We start from the raw sequence: 20,736 nt of genomic DNA, 5'->3' as shown, positions 1-20,736 counted from the left end.
TTCCATGTTATCCACTGTATTCCTCCCATTCATCCTCTCCCTACTGTCCTCTCCCCCTTCTCTTCCTTGTTATCAACTGTATTCCTCCCATTCCTCATCCCCCTACTGTCCTCTGCCCCTCTTCCCTGTTATCCACTGTATTCCTCCCATTCCTCCTCTCCCTACTGTCCTCTCCCCTGTTATCCACTGTATTCCTCCCATTCCTCCTCTCCCTACTGTCCTCTCCCCTGTTATCCACTGTATTCCTCCCATTCCTCCTCTCCCTACTGTCCTCTCCCCTGTTATCCACTGTATTCCTCCCATTCCTCCTCTCCCTACTGTCCTCTCCCCTGTTATCCACTGTATTCCTCCCAATTCCTCCTTTCCCTACTGTCCTCTCCCCCTTCTCTCCCTTGTTATCCACTGAATTCCTCCCATTCCTCCTCTCCCTACTGTCCTCTCCCCATTCTCTCCCTTGTTATCCACCGTATTCCTCCTCTCCCTACTGTCCTCTCCCTTGTAATCAACTGTATTCCTCCCATTCCTCATCTCCCTACTTTCCTCTCCCCCTTCTCTTCCCTGTTATCCACTGTATTCCTCCCATTCCTCCTCTCCCTACTGTCCTCTCCCCCTTCTCTTCCCTGTTATCCACTGTATTCCTCCCATTCCTCATCTCCTTACTGTCCTCTGCCCCTTCTCTTCCCTGTTATCCACTGTATTCCTCCCATTCCTCCTCTCCCTACTGTCCTCTCCCCCTTCTCTTCCCTGTTATCCACTGTATTCCTCCCATTCCTCATCTCCCTACTGTCCTCTCCCCCTTCTCTCCCTGGTTATCCACTGTAGTCCTCCCATTCCTCATCTCCCTACTGTCATCTCCCCCTTCTCTTCCCATTTTTCCACTGTATCCCTCCCATTCCTCCTCTCCCTACTGTCCTCTCCCTTGTTATCCACTGTAGTCCTCTCATTCCTCATCTCCCTACTGTCCTCTCCCCCTTCTCTTCCCTGTTATCCACTGTATCCCTCCCATTCCTCCTCTCCCTACTGTCCTCTCCCTACTTTCCTCTCCCCCTTATCTCCCTTGTTATCCACTGTATTCCTCCCATTCCTCATCTCCCTACTGTCCTCTCCCCCTTCTCTTCCCTGTTATCCACTGTATTCCTCCCATTCCTCCTCTCCCTACTGTCCTCTCCCTTGTTATCCACTGTATTCCTCCCATTCCTCCTCTCCCTACTGTCCTCTCCCCCTTCTCTTCCCTTGTTATCCACTGTATTCCTCCCATTCATCCTCTCCCTACTGTCCTCTCCCCCTTCTCTTCCCTGTTATCCACTGTATCCCTCCCATTCCTCCTCTCCCTACTGTCCTCTCCCCCTTCTCTCCCCTGTTATCCACTGTATCCCTCCCATTCCTCATCTCCCTACTGTCCTCCCCCTACTGTCCTCTCCCCCTTCTCTCCCCTGTTATCCACTGTATTCCTCCCATTCCTCATCTCCCTACTGTCCTCTCCCCCTTCTCTTCCCTGTTATCCACTGTATTCCTCCCATTCCTCATCTCCCTACTGTCCTCTCCCCCTTCTCTCCCCTGTTATCCACTGTATTCCTCCCATTCCTCCTCTCCCTACTGTCCTCTCCCCCTTCTCTTCCCTGTTATCCACTGTATTCCTCCCATTCCTCATCTCCCTACTGTCCTCTCCCCCCTCTCTCCCCTGTTATCCACGGTATCCTTCCCATTCCTCCTCTCCCTACTGTCCTCTCCCCCTTCTCCTCCATGTTATCCACTGTATTCCTCCCATTCATCCTCTCCCTACTGTCCTCTCCCCTTCTCTTCCTTGTTATCAACTGTATTCCTCCCATTCCTCATCTCCCTACTGTCCTCTCCCCCTTCTCTCCCCTGTTATCCACTGTATCCTTCCCATTCCTCCTCTCCCTACTGTCCTCTCCCCCTTCTCTTCCATGTTATCCACTGTATTCCTCCCATTCATCCTCTCCCTACTGTCCTCTCCCCCTTCTCTTCCTTGTTATCAACTGTATTCCTCCCATTCCTCATCTCCCTACTGTCCTCTGCCCCTTCTCTTCCCTGTTATCCACTGTATTCCTCCCATTCCTCCTCTCCCTACTGTCCTCTCCCCTGTTATCCACTGTATTCCTCCCATTCCTCCTCTCCCTACTGTCCTCTCCCCTGTTATCCACTGTATTCCTCCCATTCCTCCTCTCCCTACTGTCCTCTCCCCTGTTATCCACTGTATTCCTCCCAATTGCTCCTCTCCCTACTGTCCTCTCCCCCTTCTCTCCGTTGTTATCCACTGAATTCCTCCCATTCCTCCTCTCCCTACTGTCCTCTCCCCTTTCTATCCCTTGTTATCCACTGTATTCCTCCTCTCCCTACTGTCCTCTCCCTTGTAATCAACTGTATTCCTCCCATTCCTCATCTCCCTACTGTCCTCTCCCCCTTCTCTTCCCTGTTATCCACTGTATTCCTCCCATTCCTCCTCTCCCTACTGTCCTCTCCCCCTTCTCTTCCCTGTTATCCACTGTATTCCTCCCATTCCTCATCTCCTTACTGTCCTCTGCCCCTTCTCTTCCCTGTTATCCACTGTATTCCTCCCATTCCTCCTCTCCCTACTGTCCTCTCCCCTGTTGTCCACTGTATTGTTCCCATTCCTCCTCTCCCTACTGTCCTCTCCCTTGTTATCCACTGTATCCCTCCCATTCCTCCTCTCCCTACTGTCCTCTCCCCCTTTTCTCCCTGTTATCCACTCTATCCCTCCCATTCCTCATCTCCCTACTGTCCTCTCCCCCTTCTCTTCCCTGTTATCCACTGTATTCCTCCCATTCCTCCTCTCCCTACTTTCCTCTCCCCCTTCTCCTCCTTGTTATCCACTGTATTCCTCCCATTCCTCATCTCCCTACTGTCCTCTCCCCCTTCTCCTCCCTGTTATCCACTGTATTCCTCCCAATTCCTCCTCTCCCTACTGTCCTCTCCCCATTCTCTCCCTTGTTATCCACTGTATGCCTCCCATTCCTCCTCTCCCTACTGTCCTCTCCCCTTTCTCTCCCTTGTTATCCACTGTATTCCTCCCATTCCTCCTCTCCCTACTGTCCTCTCCCTTGTTATCCACTGTATTCCTCCCATTCCTCATCTCCCTACTGTCCTCTCCCCCTTCTCTCCCTTGTTATCCACTGTAGTCCTCCCATTCCTCATCTCCCTACTGTCCTCTCCCTCTTCTCTTCCCTGTTTTCCACTGTATCCCTCCCATTCCTCCTCTCCCTACTGTCCTCTCCCTTGTTATCCACTGTAGTCCTCCCATTCCTCCTCTCCCTACTGTCCTCTCCCCCTTTTCTCCCTGTTATCCACTCTATCCCTCCCATTCCTCATCTCCCTACTGCCCTCTCCCCCTTCTCTTCCCTGTTATCCACTGTATTCCTCCCATTCCTCCTCTCCCTACTGTCCTCTCCCCCTTCTCTTCCCTGTTATCCACTGTATTCCTCCCATTCCTCCTCTCCCTACTGTCCTCTCCCCCTTCTCTTCCCTGTTATCTACTGTATTCCTCCCATTCCTCCTCTCCCTACTGTCCTCTCCCTCTTCTCTTCCCTGTTATCCACTGTATTCCTCCCATTCCTCATCTCCCTACTGTTCTCTCCCCCTTCTCTTCCCTGTTATCCACTGTATCCCTCCCATTCCTCATCTCCCTGCTGTCCTCTCCACCTTCTCTCCCTTGTTATCCACTGTATTCCTCCCATTCCTCATCTCCCTACTGTCCTCTCCCCCTTCTCTTCCTTGTTATCCACTGTATTCCTCCCATTCCTCCTCTCCCTACTTTCCTCTCCCCCTTCTCTCCCCTGTTATCCACTGTATTCCTCCCATTCCTCCTCTCCCTACTGTCCTCTCCCCCTTCTCTTCCCTGTTATCCACTGTATTCCTCCCATTCCTCCTCTCCCTACTGTCCTCTCCCCCTTCTCTCCCCTGTTATCCACTGTATTCCTCCCATTCCACATCTCCCTACTGTCCTCTCCCCCTTTTCTTCCCTGTTATCCACTGTATTCCTCCCATTCCTCCTCTCCCTACTGTCCTCTGCCCCTTCTCTTCCCTGTTATCCACTGTATTCCTCCCATTCCTCATCTCCCTACTGTCCTCTCCCTACTGTCATCTCCCCCTTCTCTCCCTTGTTATCCACTGTATTCCTCCCATTCCTCATCTCCCTACTGTCCTCTCCCCCTTCTCTTCCTTGTTATGCACTGTATTCCTCCCATTCCTCCTCTCCCTACTTTCCTCTCCCCCTTCTCTCCCCTGTTATCCACTGTATTCCTCCCATTCCTCCTCTCCCTACTGTCCTCTCCCCCTTCTCTTCCCTGTTATCCACTGTATTCCTCCCATTCCTCCTCTCCCTACTGTCCTCTCCCCCTTCTCTCCCCTGTTATCCACTGTATTCCTCCCATTCCTCCTCTCCCTACTGTCCTCTCCCTACTGTCCTCTCCCCCTTTTCTTCCCTGTTATCCACTGTATTCCTCCCATTCCTCCTCTCCCTACTGTCCTCTGCCCCTTCTCTTCCCTGTTATCCACTGTATTCCTCCCATTCCTCATCTCCCTACTGTCCTCTCCCTACTGTCATCTCCCCCTTCTCTCCCTTGTTATCCACTGTATTCCTCCCATTCCTCCTCTCTCTACTGTCCTCTCCCTTGTTATCCACTGTATTCCTCCCATTCCTCCTCTCCCTACTGTCCTCTCCCCCTTCTCTTCCCTTGTTATCCACTGTATTCCTCCCATTCCTCATCTCCCTACTGTCCTCTCCCCCTTCTCCTCCCTGTTACCCACTTTATCCCTCCCATTTCTCCTCTCCCTACTGTCCTCTCCCCCTTCTCTTCCCTTTTATCCACTGTATCCCTCCCATTCCTCCTCTCCCTACTGTCCTCTCCCCCTTCTCTTCCCTGTTACCCACTGTATCCCTCCCATTCCTCCTCTCCCTACTGTCCTCTCCCTTGTTATCCACTGTAGTCCTCCCATTCCTCATCTCCCTACTGTCCTCTCCCCCTTCTCTTCCCTGTTTTCCACTGTATCCCTCCCATTCCTCCTCTCCCTACTGTCCTCTCCCTTGTTATCCACTGTAGTCCTCCCATTCCTCATCTCCCTACTGTCCTCTCCCCCTTCTCTTCCCTGTTATCCACTGTATCCCTCCCATTCCTCCTCTTCCTACTGTCCTCTCCCTACTGTCCTCTCCCCCTTATCTCCCTTGTTATCCTCTGTATTCCTCCCATTCCTCATCTCCCTACTGTCCTCTCCCCCTTCTCTTCCCTGTTATCCACTGTATTCCTCCCATTCCTCCTCTCCCTACTGTCCTCTCCCATGTTATCCACTGTATTCCTCACATTCCTCCTCTCCCTACTGTCCTCTCCCCCTTCTCTTCCCTTGTTATCCACTGTATTCCTCCCATTCATCCTCTCCCTACTGTCCTCTCCCCCTTCTCTTCCCTGTTATCCACTGTATCACTCCCATTCCTCCTCTCCCTACTGTCCTCTCCCCCTTCTCTCCCCTGTTATCCACTGTATCCATCCCATTCCTCATCTCCCTACTGTCCTCTCCCTACTGTCCTCTCCCCCTTCTCTCCCCTGTTATCCACTGTATTCCTCCCATTCCTCATCTCCCTACTGTCCTCTCCCCCTTCTCTTCCCTGTTATCCACTGTATTCCTCCCATTCCTCATCTCCCTACTGTCCTCTCCCCCTTCTCTTCCCTGTTATCCACTGTATTCCTCCCATTCCTCATCTCCCTACTGTCCTCTCCCCCTTCTCTTCCCTGTTATCCACTGCATTCCTCCCATTCCTCCTCTCCCTACTGTCCTCTCCCCCTTCTCTTCCCTGTTATCCACTGCATTCCTCCCATTCCTCCTCTCCCTACTGTCCTCTCCCTCTTCTCTTCCCTGTTATCCACTGTATTCCTCCCATTCCTCATCTCCCTACTGTCCTCTCCCCCTTCTCTTCCCTGTTATCCACTGTATCCCTCCCATTCCTCATCTCCCTACTGTTCTCTCCCCCTTCTCTTCCCTGTTATCCACTGTATCCCTCCCATTCCTCATCTCCCTACTGTCCTCTCCCCCTTCTCTCCCTTGTTATCGACTGTATTCCTCCCATTCCTCATCTCCCTACTGTCCTCTCCCCCTTCTCTTCCTTGTTATCCACTGTATTCCTCCCATTCCTCCTCTCCCTACTGTCCTCTCCCCCTTCTCTCCCCTGTTATCCACTGTATTCCTCCCATTCCTCCTCTCCCTACTGTCCTCTCCCCCTTTTCTTCCCTGTTATCCACTGTATTCCTCCCATTCCTCCTCTCCCTACTGTCCTCTGCCCCTTCTCTTCCCTGTTATCCACTGTACTCCTCCCATTCCTCATCTCCCTACTGTCCTCTCCCTACTGTCATCTCCCCCTTCTCTCCCTTGTCATCCACTGTATTCCTCCCATTCCTCATCTCCCAACTGTCCTCTCCCCCTTCTCTTCCTTGTTATCCACTGTATTCCTCCCATTCCTCCTCTCCCTACTGTCCTCTCCCCCTTCTCTTCCCTGTTATCCACTGTATTCCTCCCATTCCTCCTCTCCCTACTGTCCTCTCCCCCTTCTCTCCCCTGTTATCCACTGTATTCCTCCCATTCCTCCTCTCCCTACTGTCCTCTCCCTACTGTCCTCTCCCCCTTTTCTTCCCTGTTATCCACTGTATTCCTCCCATTCCTCCTCTCCCTACTGTCCTCTGCCCCTTCTCTTCCCTGTTATCCACTGTATTCCTCCCATTCCTCATCTCCCTACTGTCCTCTCCCTACTGTCATCTCCCCCTTCTCTCCCTTGTTATCCACTGTATTCCTCCCATTCCTCCTCTCCCTACTGTCCTCTCCCCCTTCTCTTCCCTTGTTATCCACTGTATTCCTCCCATTCCTCATCTCCCTACTGTCCTCTCCCCCTTCTCCTCCCTGTTACCCACTTTATCCCTCCCATTTCTCCTCTCCCTACTGTCCTCTCCCCCTTCTCTTCCCTTTTATCCACTGTATCCCTCCCATTCCTCCTCTCCCTACTGTCCTCTCCCCCTTCTCTTCCCTGTTACCCACTGTATCCCTCCCATTCCTCCTCTCCCTATTGTCCTCTCCCCCTTCTCTCCCTTGTTATCCACTGTATTCCTCCCATTCCTCCTCTCCCTACTGTCCTCTCCCCCTTCTCTCCCTTGTTATCCACTGTATTCCTCGCATTCCTCATCTCCCTACTGTCCTCTCGCCCTTCTCTTCCCTGTTATCCACTGTATTCCTCCCATTCCTCATCTCCCTACTGTCCTCTCCCCCTTCTCTCCCTTGTTATCCACTGTATTCCTCCCATTCCTCATCTCCCTACTGTCCTCTCCCTTGTTATCCACTGTATTCCTCCCATTCCTCATCTCCCTACTGTCCTCTCCCCCTTCTCTCCCTTGTTATCCACTGTATTCCTCAAATTCATCATCTCCCTACTGTCCTCTCCCTTGTTATCCACTCTATTCCTCCCATTCCTCATCTCCCTACTGTCCTCTCCCCCTTCTCTTCCCTGTTTTCCACTGTATTCCTCCCATTCCTCCTCTCCCTACTGTCCTCTGCCCCTTCTCTTCCCTGTTATCCACTGTATTCCTCCCATTCCTCATCTCCCTACTGTCCTCTCCCTACTGTCATCTCCCCCTTCTCTCCCTTGTTATCCACTGTATTCCTCCCATTCCTCCTCTCCCTACTGTCCTCTCCCTTGTTATCCACTGTATTCCTCCCATTCATCCTCTCCCTACTGTCCTCTCCCCCTTCTCTTCCCTTGTTATCCACTGTATTCCTCCCATTCCTCATCTCCCTACTGTCCTCTCCCCCTTCTCCTCCCTGTTACCCACTTTATCCCTCCCATTTCTCCTCTCCCTACTGTCCTCTCCCCCTTCTCTTCCCTTTTATCCACTGTATCCCTCCCATTCCTCCTCTCCCTACTGTCCTCTCCCCCTTCTCTTCCCTGTTACCCACTGTATTCCTCCCATTCCTCCTCTCCATACTGTCCTCTCCCTACTGTCATCTCCCCCTTCTCTCCCTTGTTATCCACTGTATTCCTCCCATTCCTCCTCTCCCTACTGTCCTCTCCCTTGTTATCCACTGTATTCCTCCCATTCATCCTCTCCCTACTGTCCTCTCCCCCTTCTCTTCCCTTGTTATCCACTGTATTCCTCCCATTCCTCATCTCCCTACTGTCCTCTCCCCCTTCTCCTCCCTGTTACCCACTTTATCCCTCCCATTTCTCCTCTCCCTACTGTCCTCTCCCCCTTCTCTTCCCTTTTATCCACTGTATCCCTCCCATTCCTCCTCTCCCTACTGTCCTCTCCCCCTTCTCTTCCCTGTTACCCACTGTATCCCTCCCATTCCTCCTCTCCCTACTGTCCTCTCCCCCTTCTCTCCCTTGTTATCCACTGTATTCCTCCCATTCCTCCTCTCCCTACTGTCCTCTCCCCCTTCTCTCACCTTTTTATCCACTGTATTCCTCGCATTCCTCATCTCCCTACTGTCCTCTCGCCCTTCTCTTCCCTGTTATCCACTGTATTCCTCCCATTCCTCATCTCCCTACTGTCCTCTCCCCCTTCTCTCCCTTGTTATCCACTGTATTCCTCAAATTCCTCATCTCCCTACTGTCCTCTCCCTTGTTATCCACTGTATTCCTCCCATTCCTCATCTCCCTACTGTCCTCTCCCCCTTCTCTTCCCTGTTTTCCACTGTATTCCTCCCATTCCTCATCTCCCTACTGTCCTCTCCCCCTTCTCTCCCTTGTTATCCACTGTATTCCCCAAATTCCTCATCTCCCTACTGTCCTCTCCCTTGTTATCCACTGTATTCCTCCCATTCCTCATCTCCCTACTGTCCTCTCCCGCTTCTCTTCCCTGTTTTCCACTGTATTCCTCCCATTCCTCATCTCCCTACTGTCCTCTCCCCCTTCTCTCCCTTGTTATCCACTGTATTCCTCAAATTCCTCATCTCCTTACTGTCCTCTCCCTTGTTATCCACTGTATTCCTCCCATTCCTCATCTCCCTTCTGTCCTCTCCCCCTTCTCTCCCTTGTTATCCACTGTATTCCTCCAATTCCTCCTCTCCCTAATGTCCTCTCCCCCTTCTCTCCCTTGTTTTCCACTGTATTCCTCCCATTCCTCATCTCCCTACTGTCCTCTCCCCCTTCTCTCCCTATTATCCACTGTATCCCTGCCATTGCTCATCTCCCTACTGTCCTCTCCCCCTTCTCCCCCTTGTTATCCACTGTATCCCTCCCATTCCTCCTCTCCCTACTGTCCTCTCCCCCTTCTCTCCCCTGTTATCCACTGTATTCCTCCCATTCCTCCTCTCCCTACTGTCCTCTCCCTACTGTCCTCTCCCCCTTTTCTTCCCTGTTATCCACTGTATTCCTCCCATTCCTCCTCTCCCTACTGTCCTCTGCCCCTTCTCTTCACCGTTATCCACTGTATTCCTCCCATTCCTAATCTCCCTACTGTCCTCTCCCTACTGTCAGCTCCCCCTTCTCTCCCTTGTTATCCACTGTATTCCTCCCATTCCTCCTCTCCCTACTGTCCTCTCCCCCTTCTCTTCCTTGTTATCCACTGTATTCCTCCCATTCCTCCTCTCCCTACTTTCCTCTCCCCCTTCTCTCCCCTGTTATCCACTGTATTCCTCCCATTCCTCCTCTCCCTACTGTCCTCTCCCCCTTTTCTTCCCTGTTATCCACTGTATTCCTCCCATTCCTCCTCTCCCTACTGTCCTCTGCCCCTTCTCTTCCCTGTTATCCACTGTATTCCTCCCATTCCTCATCTCCCTACTGTCCTCTCCCTACTGTCATCTCCCCCTTCTCTCCCTTGTTATCCACTGTATTCCTCCCATTCCTCCTCTCCCTACTGTCCTCTCCCTTGTTATCCACTGTATTCCTCCCATTCCTCCTCTCCCTACTGTCCTCTCCCCATTCTCTTCCCTTGTTATCCACTGTATTCCTCCCATTCCTCATCTCCCTACTGTCCTCTCCCCCTTCTCCTCCCTGTTACCCACTTTATCCCTCCCATTCCTCCTCTCCCTACTGTCCTCTCCCCCTTCTCTTCCCCTTTATCCACTGTATCCCTCCCATTCCTCCTCTCCCTACTGTCCTCTCCCCCTTCTCTTCCCTGTTACCCACTGTATCCCTCCCATTCCTCCTCTCCCTACTGTCCTCTCCCCCTTCTCTCCCTTGTTATCCACTGTATTCCTCCCATTCCTCCTCTCCCTACTGTCCTCTCCCCCTTCTCTCCCTTGTTATCCACTGTATTCCTCGCATTCCTCATCTCCCTACTGTCCTCTCGCCCTTCTCTTCCCTGTTATCCACTGTATTCCTCCCATTCCTCCTCTCCCTACTGTCCTCTCCCCCTTCTCTCCCTTGTTATCCACTGTATTCCTCGCATTCCTCATCTCCCTACTGTCCTCTCGCCCTTCTCTTCCCTGTTATCCACTGTATTCCTCCCATTCCTCATCTCCCTACTGTCCTCTCCCCCTTCTCTCCCTTGTTATCCACTGTATTCCTCCCATTCCTCATCTCCCTACTGTCCTCTCCCTTGTTATCCACTGTATTCCTCCCATTCCTCATCTCCCTACTGTCCTCTCCCCCTTCTCTCCCTTGTTATCCACTGTATTCCCCAAATTCCTCATCTCCCTACTGTCCTCTCCCTTGTTATCCACTGTATTCCTCCCATTCCTCATCTCCCTACTGTCCTCTCCCCCTTCTCTTCCCTGTTTTCCACTGTATTCCTCCCATTCCTCATCTCCCTACTGTCCTCTCCCCCTTCTCTCCCTTGTTATCCACTGTATTCCTCAAATTCCCCATCTCCTTACTGTCCTCTCCCTTGTTATCCACTGTATTCCTCCCATTCCTCATCTCCCTACTGTCCTCTCCCCCTTCTCTCCCTTGTTATCCACTGTATTCCTCCAATTCCTCCTCTCCCTACTGTCCTCTCCCCCTTCTCTCCCTTGTTATCCACTGTATTCCTCCCATTCCTCATCTCCCTACTGTCCTCTCCCCCTTCTCTCCCCTATTATCCACTGTATCCCTCCCATTGCTCATCTCCCTACTGTCCTCTCCCCCTTCTCCCCCTTGTTATCCACTGTATCCCTCCCATTCCTCCTCTCCCTACTGTCCTCTCCCCCTTCTCTCCCTTGTTATCCACTGTATTCCTCCCATTCCTCCTCTCCCTACTGTCCTCTCCCTTGTTATCCACTGTATTCCTCCCATTCCTCCTCTCCCTACTGTCCTCTCCCCATTCTCTTCCCTTGTTATCCACTGTATTCCTCCCATTCCTCATCTCCCTACTGTCCTCTCCCCCTTCTCCTCCCTGTTACCCACTTTATCCCTCCCATTCCTCCTCTCCCTACTGTCCTCTCCCCCTTCTCTTCCCTTTTATCCACTGTATCCCTCCCATTCCTCCCCTCCCTACTGTCCTCTCCCCCTTCTCTTCCCTGTTACCCACTGTATCCCTCCCATTCCTCCTCTCCCTACTGTCCTCTCCCCCTTCTCTCCCTTGTTATCCACTGTATTCCTCCCATTCCTCCTCTCCCTACTGTCCTCTCCCCCTTCTCTCCCTTGTTATCCACTGTATTCCTCGCATTCCTCATCTCCCTACTGTCCTCTCGCCCTTCTCTTCCCTGTTATCCACTGTATTCCTCCCATTCCTCATCTCCCTACTGTCCTCTCCCCCTTCTCTCCCTTGTTATCCACTGTATTCCTCCCATTCCTCATCTCCCTACTGTCCTCTCCCTTGTTATCCACTGTATTCCTCCCATTCCTCATCTCCCTACTGTCCTCTCCCCCTTCTCTCCCTTGTTATCCACTGTATTCCTCAAATTCCTCATCTCCCTACTGACCTGTCCCTTGTTATCCACTGTATTCCTCCCATTCCTCATCTCCCTACTGTCCTCTCCCCCTTCTCTTCCCTGTTTTCCACCGTATTCCTCCCATTCCTCATCTCCCTACTGTCCTCTCCCCCTTCTCTCCCTTGTTATCCACTGTATTCCCCAAATTCCTCATCTCCCTACTGTCCTCTCCCTTGTTATCCACTGTATTCCTCCCATTCCTCATCTCCCTACTGTCCTCTCCCCCTTCTCTTCCCTGTTTTCCACTGTATTCCTCCCATTCCTCATCTCCCTACTGTCCTCTCCCCCTTCTCTCCCTTGTTATCCACTGTATTCCTCAAATTCCCCATCTCCTTACTGTCCTCTCCCTTGTTATCCACTGTATTCCTCCCATTCCTCATCTCCCTACTGTCCTCTCCCCCTTCTCTCCCTTGTTATCCACTGTATTCCTCCAATTCCTCCTCTCCCTACTGTCCTCTCCCCCTTCTCTCCCTTGTTATCCACTGTATTCCTCCTATTCCTCATCTCCCTACTGTCCTCTCCCTTGTTATCCACTGTATTCCTCCCATTCCTCATCTCCCTACTGTCCTCTCCCCCTTCTCTCCCTTGTTATCCACTGTATTCCTCCAATTCCTCCTCTCCCTACTGTCCTCTCCCCCTTCTCTCCCTTGTTATCCACTGTATTCCTCCTATTCCTCATCTCCCTACTGTCCTCTCCCCCTTCTCTCCCCTATTATCCACTGTATCCCTCCCATTGCTCATCTCCCTACTGCCCTCTCCCCCTTCTCCCCCTTGTTATCCACTGTATCCCTCCCATTCCTCCTCTCCCTACTGTCCTCTCCCCCTTCTCTCCCTGTTATCCACTGTATTCCTCCCATTCCTCCTCTCCCTACTGTCCTCTCCCCCTTCTCTTCCCTGTTATCTACTGTATCCCTCCCATTCCTCCTCTCCCTACTGTCCTCTCCCTTGTTATCCACTGTATCCCTCCCATTCCTCCCCTCCCTACTGTCCTCTCCCTTGTTATCCACTGTATCCCTCCCATTCCTCCTCTCCCTACTGTCCTTCCCCCCTTCTCTCCCTGTCATCCACTGTATTCCTCCCATTCCTCCTCTCCCTACTGTCCTCTCCCCCTTCTCTTCCTTGTTATCAACTGTATTCCTCCCATTCCTCATCTCCCTACTGTCCTCTCCCCCTTCTCTTCCCTGTTATCCACTGTATTCCTCCCACTCCTCATCTCCCTACTGTCCTCTCCCCCTTCTCTTCCCTGTTTTCCACCGTATTCCTCCCATTCCTCATCTCCCTACTGTCCTCTCCCCCTTCTCTCCCTTGTTATCCACTGTATTCCTCAAATTCCCCATCTCCTTACTGTCCTCTCCCTTGTTATCCACTGTATTCCTCCCATTCCTCATCTCCCTACTGTCCTCTCCCCCTTCTCTCCCTTGTTATCCACTGTATTCCTCCAATTCCTCCTCTCCCTACTGTCCTCTCCCCCTTCTCTCCCTTGTTATCCACTGTATTCCTCCCATTCCTCATCTCCCTACTGTCCTCTCCCCCTTCTCTCCCCTATTATCCACTGTATCCCTCCCATTGCTCATCTCCCTACTGTCCTCTCCCCCTTCTCCCCCTTGTTATCCACTGTATCCCTCCCATTCCTCCTCTCCCTACTGTCCTCTCCCCCTTCTCTCCCTGTTATCCACTGTATTCCTCCCATTCCTCCTCTCCCTACTGTCCTCTCCCCCTTCTCTTCCCTGTTATCTACTGTATCCCTCCCATTCCTCCTCTCCCTACTGTCCTCTCCCTTGTTATCCACTGTATCCCTCCCATTCCTCCCCTCCCTACTGTCCTCTCCCTTGTTATCCACTGTATCCCTCCCATTCCTCCTCTCCCTACTGTCCTTCCCCCCTTCTCTCCCTGTCATCCACTGTATTCCTCCCATTCCTTCTCTCCCTACTGTCCTCTCCCCCTTCTCTTCCTTGTTATCAACTGTATTCCTCCCATTCCTCATCTCCCTACTGTCCTCTCCCCCTTCTCTTCCCTGTTATCCACTGTATTCCTCCCACTCCTCATCTCCTTACTGTCCTCTCCCCCTTCTCTTCCTTGTTATCAACTGTATTCCTCCCATTCCTCATCTCCCTACTGTCCTCTGCCCCTTCTCTTCCCTGTTATCCACTGTATTCCTCCCATTCCTCCTCTCCCTACTGTCCTCTCCCCTGTTATCCACTGTATTCCTCCCATTCCTCCTCTCCCTACTGTCCTCTCCCCTGTTATCCACTGTATTCCTCCCATTCCTCCTCTCCCTACTGTCCTCTCCCCTGTTATCCACTGTATTCCTCCCATTCCTCCTCTCCCTACTGTCCTCTCCCCTGTTATCCACTGTATTCCTCCCATTCCTCCTCTCCCTACTGTCCTCTCCTCCTTCTCCTCCCTGTTATCCACTGTATTCCTCCCAATTCCTCCTTTCCCTACTGTCCTCTCCCCTTTCACTCCCTTGTTATCCACTGAATTCCTCCCATTCCACCTCTCCCTACTGTACTCTCCCCCTTCTCTCCCTTGTTATCCACTGTATTCCTCAAATGCCTCATCTCCCTACTGTCCTCTCCCTTGTTATCCATTGTATTCCTCGCATTCCTCATCTCCCTACTGTCCTCTCCCCCTTCTCTTCCCTGTTTTCCACTGTATTCCTCCCATTCCTCATCTCCCTACTGTCCTCTCCCCCTTCTCTCCCTTGTTATCCACTGTATTCCCCAAATTCCTCATCTCCCTACTGTCCTCTCCCTTGTTATCCACTGTATTCCTCCCATTCCTCATCCCCCTACTGTCCTCTCCCCCTTCTCTTCCCTGTTTTCCACTGTATTCCTCCCATTCCTCATCTCCCTACTGTCCTCTCCCCCTTCTCCCCCTTGTTATCCACTGTATCCCTCCCATTCCTCCTCTCCCTACTGTCCTCTCCCCCTTCTCTCCCTGTTATCCACTGTATTCCTCCCATTCCTCCTCTCCCTACTGTCCTCTCCCCCTTCTCTTCCCTGTTATCTACTGTATCCCTCCCATTCCTCCTCTCCCTACTGTCCTCTCCCTTGTTATCCACTGTATCCCTCCCATTCCTCCCCTCCCTACTGTCCTCTCCCTTGTTATCCACTGTATCCCTCCCATTCCTCCTCTCCCTACTGTCCTTCCCCCCTTCTCTCCCTGTCATCCACTGTATTCCTCCCATTCCTCCTCTCCCTACTGTCCTCCCCCCCTTCTCCTCCTTGTTATCCATTGTATTCCTCCCATTCCTCATCTCCCTACTGTCCTCTCCCACTTCTCCTCCCTGTTATCCACTGTATTCCTCCCAATTCCTCCTCTCCCTACTGTCCTCTCCCCTATTATCCACTGTATCCCTCCCATTGCTCATCTCCCTACTGTCCTCTCCCCCTTCTCCCCCTTGTTATCCACTGTATCCCTCCAATTCCTCCTCTCCCTACTGTCCTCTCCCCCTTCTCTCCCTGTTATCCACTGTATTCCTCCCATTCCTCATCTCCCTACTGTCCTCTCCCCCTTCTCTTCCCTGTTATCCACTGTATCCCTCCCATTCCTCCTCTCCCTACTGTCCTCTCCACCTTCTCTTCCCTGTTATCTACTGTATCCCTCCCATTCCTCCTCTCCCTACTGTCCTCTCCCCTGTTATCCTCTGTATTCCTCCCATTCCTCCTTTCCCTACTGTCCTCTCCCCTGTTATCCACTGTATTCCTCCCATTCCTCCTCTCCCTACTGTCCTCTCCCCTGTTATCCACTGTATTCCTCCCATTCCTCCTCTCCCTACTGTCCTCTCCCCCTTCTCCTCCCTGTTATCCACTGTATTCCTCCCATTCCTCCTCTCCCTACTGTCCTCTCCCCCTTCACTCCCTTGTTATCCACTGAATTCCTCCCATTCCTCCTCTCCCTACTGTCCACTCCCCCTTCTCTCCCTTGTTATCCACTGTATTCCTCCTCTCCCTACTGTCCTCTCCCTTGTAATCAACTGTATTCCTCCCATTCCTCATCTCCCTACTGTCCTCTCCCCCTTCTCTTCCCTGTTATCCACTGTATTCCTCCCATTCCTCCTCTCCCTACTGTCCTCTCCCCTTCTCTTCCCTGTTATCCACTGTATTCCTCCCATTCCTCATCTCCTTACTGTCCTCTGCCCCTTCTCTTCCCTGTTATCCACTGTATTCCTCCCATTCCTCCTCTCCCTACTGTCCTCTCCCCTGTTGTCCACTGTATTCTTCCCATTCCTCCTCTCCCTACTGTCCTCTCCCCTGTTATCCACTGTATTCCTCCCATTCCTAATCTCCTTACTGTCCTCTCCCCCTTCTCCTCCCTTGTTATCCACTGTATTCCTCCCATTCCTCCTCTCCCTACTGTCCTCTCCCTACTGTCCTCTCCCCCCTTATCTCCCTTGTTATCCACTGTATTCCTCCCATTCCTCATCTCCCTACTGTCCTCTCCCCCATCTCTTCCCTGTTATCCACTGTATCCCTCCCATTCCTCCTCTCCCTACTGTCCTCTCCCTACTGTCCTCCCCCCCTTATCTCCTTTGTTATCCACTGTATTCCTCCCATTCCTCCTCTCGCTACTGTCCTCTCCCCCTTCTCTTCCCTTGTTATCCACTGTATTCCTCCCATTCATCCTCTCCCTGCTGTCCTCTCCCCCTTCTCTTCCCTGTTATCCACTGTATCCCTCCCATTCCTCCTCTCCCTACTGTCCTCTCCCCCTTCTCTCCCCTGTTATCCACTGTATCCCTCCCATTCCTCATCTCCCTACTGTCCTCTCCCTACTGTCCTCTCCCCCTTCTCTCCCCTGTTATCCACTGTATTCCTCCCATTCCTCATCTCCCTACTGTCCTCTCCCCCTTCTCTTCCCTTGTTATCCACTGTATTCCTCATCTCCCTACTGTCCTCTCCCCCTTCTCTTCCCTGTTATCCACTGTATCCCTCCCATTCCTCATCTCCCTACTGTCATCTCCCCCTTCTCTCCCTTGTTATCCACTGTATTCCTCCCATTCCTCATCTCCCTACTGTCCTCTCCCCCTTCTCTTCCTTGTTATCCACTGTATTCCTCCCATTCCTCCTCTCCCTACTTTCCTCTCCCCCTTCTCTCCCCTGTTATCCACTCTATTCCTCCCATTCCTCCTCTCCCTACTGTCCTCTCCCCTTCTCTTCCCTGTTATCCACTGTATTCCTCCCATTCCTCCTCTCCCTACTGTCCTCTCCCCCTTCTCTCCCCTGTTATCCACTGTATTCCTCCCATTCCTCCTCTCCCTAATGTCCTCTGCCCCTTCTCTTCCCTGTTATCCACTGTATTCTTCCCATTCCTCATCTCCCTACTGTCCTCTCCCTACTGTCATCTCCCCCTTCTCTCCCTTGTTATCCACTGTATTCCTCCCATTCCTCCTCTCCCTACTGTCCTATCCCTTGTTATCCACTGTATTCCTCCCATTCCTCCTCTCCCTACTGTCCTCTCCCCCTTCTCTTCCCTTGTTATCACTGTATTCCTCCCATTCCTCATCTCCCTACTGTCCTCTCCCCCTTCTCCTCCCTGTTACCCACTTTATCCCTCCCATTCCTCCTCTCCCTACTGTCCTCTCCCCCTTCTCTTCCCTTTTATCCACTGTATCCCTCCCATTCCTCCGCTCCCTACTGTCCTCTCCCCCTTCTCTTCCCTGTTACCCACTGTATCCCTCCCATTCCTCCTCTCCCTACTGTCCTCTCCCCCTTCTCTCCCTTGTTATCCACTGTATTCCTCCCATTCCTCCTCTCCCTACTGTCCTCTCCCACTTCTCTCCCTTATAATCCACTGTATTCCTCGCATTCCTCATCTCCCTACTGTCCTCTCGCCCTTCTCTTCTCTGTTATCCACTGTATTCCTCCCATTCCTCCTCTCCCTACTGTCCTCTCCCCCTTCTCTCCCTTGTTATCCACTGTACTCCTCCATTTCCTCATCTCCCTACTGTCCTCTCCCTTGTTATCCACTGTATTCCTCCCATTCCTCATCTCCCTACTGTCCTCTCCCCCTTCTCTTCCCTGTTTTCCACTGTATTCCTCCCATTCCTCATCTCCCTACTGTCCTCTCCCCCTTCTCTCCCTTGTTATCCACTGTATTCCCCAAATTCCTCATCTCCCTATTGTCCTCTCCCTTGTTATCCACTGTATTCCTCCCATTCCTCATCTCCCTACTGTCCTCTCCCCCTTCTCTCCCTTGTTATCCACTGTATTCCTCAAATTCCTCATCTCCTTACTGTCCTCTCCCTTGTTATCCACTGTAATCCTCACATTCCTCATCTCCCTACTGTCCTCTCCCCCTTCTCTCCCTTGTTATCAACTGTATTCCTCCAATTCCTCCTCTCCCTACTGTCCTCTCCCCCTTCTCTCCCTTGTTATCAACTGTATTCCTCCAATTCCTCCTCTCCCTACTGTCCTCTCCCCCTTCTCTCCCTTGTTATCCACTGCATTCCTCCCATTTCTCATCTCCCTACTGTCCTCTCCCCCTTCTCTCCCCTATTATCCACTGTATCCCTCCCATTGCTCATCTCCCTACTGTCCTCTCCCCCTTCTCCCCCTTGTTATCCACTGTATCCCTCCCATTCCTCCTCTCCCTACTGTCCTCTCCCCCTTCTCTCCCTGTTATCCACTGTATTCCTCCCATTCCTCATCTCCTTACTGTCCTCTGCCCCTTCTCTTCCCTGTTGTCCACTGTATTCTTCCCATTCCTCCTCTCCCTACTGTCCTCTCCCCTGTTATCCACTGTATTCCTCCCATTCCTAATCTCCTTACTGTCCTCTCCCCCTTCTCTCCCTTGTTATCCACTGTATCCCTCCCATTCCTCCTCTCCCTACTGTCCTCTCCCCCTTCTCTCCCTGTTATCCACTGTATCCCTCCCATTCCTCATCTCCCTACTGTCCTCTCCCCCTTCTCTTCCCTGTTATCCACTGTATTCCTCCCATTCCTCCTCTCCCTACTGTCCTCTCCCCCTTCTCCTCCTTGTTATCCACTGTATTCCTCCCATTCCTCATCTCCCTACTGTCCTCTCCCCCTTCTCCTCCCTGTTATCCACTGTATTCCTCCCAATTCCTCCTCTCCCTACTGTCCTCTCCCCCTTCTCTCCCTTGTTATCCACTGTATTCCTCCCATTCCTCCTCTCCCTACTGTCCTCTCCCCCTTCTCTCCCTTGTTATCCACTGTATTCCTCCCATTCCTCCTCTCCCTACTGTCCTCTCCCTTGTTATCCACTGTATTCCTCCCATTCCTCCTCTCCCTACTGTCCTCTCCCCCTTCTCTTCCCTGCTATCCACTGTATTCCTCAAATTCCTCATCTCCTTACTGTCCTCTCCCTTGTTATCCACTGTAATCCTCACATTCCTCATCTCCCTACTGTCCTCTCCCCCTTCTCTCCCTTGTTATCAACTGTATTCCTCCAATTCCTCCTCTCCCTACTGTCCTCTCCCCCTTCTCTCCCTTGTTATCAACTGTATTCCTCCAATTCCTCCTCTCCCTACTGTCCTCTCCCCCTTCTCTCCCTTGTTATCCACTGCATTCCTCCCATTTCTCATCTCCCTACTGTCCTCTCCCCCTTCTCTCCCCTATTATCCACTGTATCCCTCCCATTGCTCATCTCCCTACTGTCCTCTCCCCCTTCTCCCCCTTGTTATCCACTGTATCCCTCCCATTCCTCCTCTCCCTACTGTCCTCTCCCCCTTCTCTCCCTGTTATCCACTGTATTCCTCCCATTCCTCATCTCCTTACTGTCCTCTGCCCCTTCTCTTCCCTGTTATCCACTGTATTCCTCCCATTCCTCCTCTCCCTACTGTCCTCTCCCCTGTTGTCCACTGTATTCTTCCCATTCCTCCTCTCCCTACTGTCCTCTCCCCTGTTATCCACTGTATTCCTCCCATTCCTAATCTCCTTACTGTCCTCTCCCCCTTCTCTCCCTTGTTATCCACTGTATCCCTCCCATTCCTCCTCTCCCTACTGTCCTCTCCCCCTTCTCTCCCTGTTATCCACTGTATCCCTCCCATTCCTCATCTCCCTACTGTCCTCTCCCCCTTCTCTTCCCTGTTATCCACTGTATTCCTCCCATTCCTCCTCTCCCTACTGTCCTCTCCCCCTTCTCCTCCTTGTTATCCACTGTATTCCTCCCATTCCTCATCTCCCTACTGTCCTCTCCCCCTTCTCCTCCCTGTTATCCACTGTATTCCTCCCAATTCCTCCTCTCCCTACTGTCCTCTCCCCCTTCTCTCCCTTGTTATCCACTGTATTCCTCCCATTCCTCCTCTCCCTACTGTCCTCTCCCCCTTCTCTCCCTTGTTATCCACTGTATTCCTCCCATTCCTCCTCTCCCTACTGTCCTCTCCCTTGTTATCCACTGTATTCCTCCCATTCCTCCTCTCCCTACTGTCCTCTCCCCCTTCTCTTCCCTGCTATCCACTGTATTCCTCCCATTCCTCATCTCCCTACTGTCCTCTCCCCCTTCTCTTCCCTGTTTTCCACTGTATCCCTCCCATTCCTCCCCTCCCTACTGTCCTCTCCCTTGTTATCCACTGTAGTCCTCCCATTCCTCATCTCCCTACTGTCCTCTCCCCCTTCTCTTCCCTGTTATCCACTGTATCCCTCCCATTCCTCCTCTCCCTACTGTCCTCTCCCTACTGTCCTACCCCCTTATCTCCCTTGTTATCCACTGAATTCCTCCCATTCCTCCTCTCCCTACTGTCCTCTCCCCCTTCTCTCCCTTGTTATCCACTGTATTCCTCCTCTCCCTACTGTCCTCTCCCTTGTAATCAACTGTATTCCTCCCATTCCTCATCTCCCTACTGTCCTCTCCCCCTTCTCTTCCCTGTTATCCACTGTATTCCTCCCATTCCTCCTCTCCCTACTG

The sequence above is a fragment of the Salvelinus fontinalis genome, chromosome 35 (genome assembly GCF_029448725.1).
Source record: "Salvelinus fontinalis isolate EN_2023a chromosome 35, ASM2944872v1, whole genome shotgun sequence".
NCBI classification, from domain to species: domain Eukaryota; kingdom Metazoa; phylum Chordata; class Actinopteri; order Salmoniformes; family Salmonidae; genus Salvelinus; species Salvelinus fontinalis.
Note: the sequence above shows the minus strand (reverse complement) of the source record.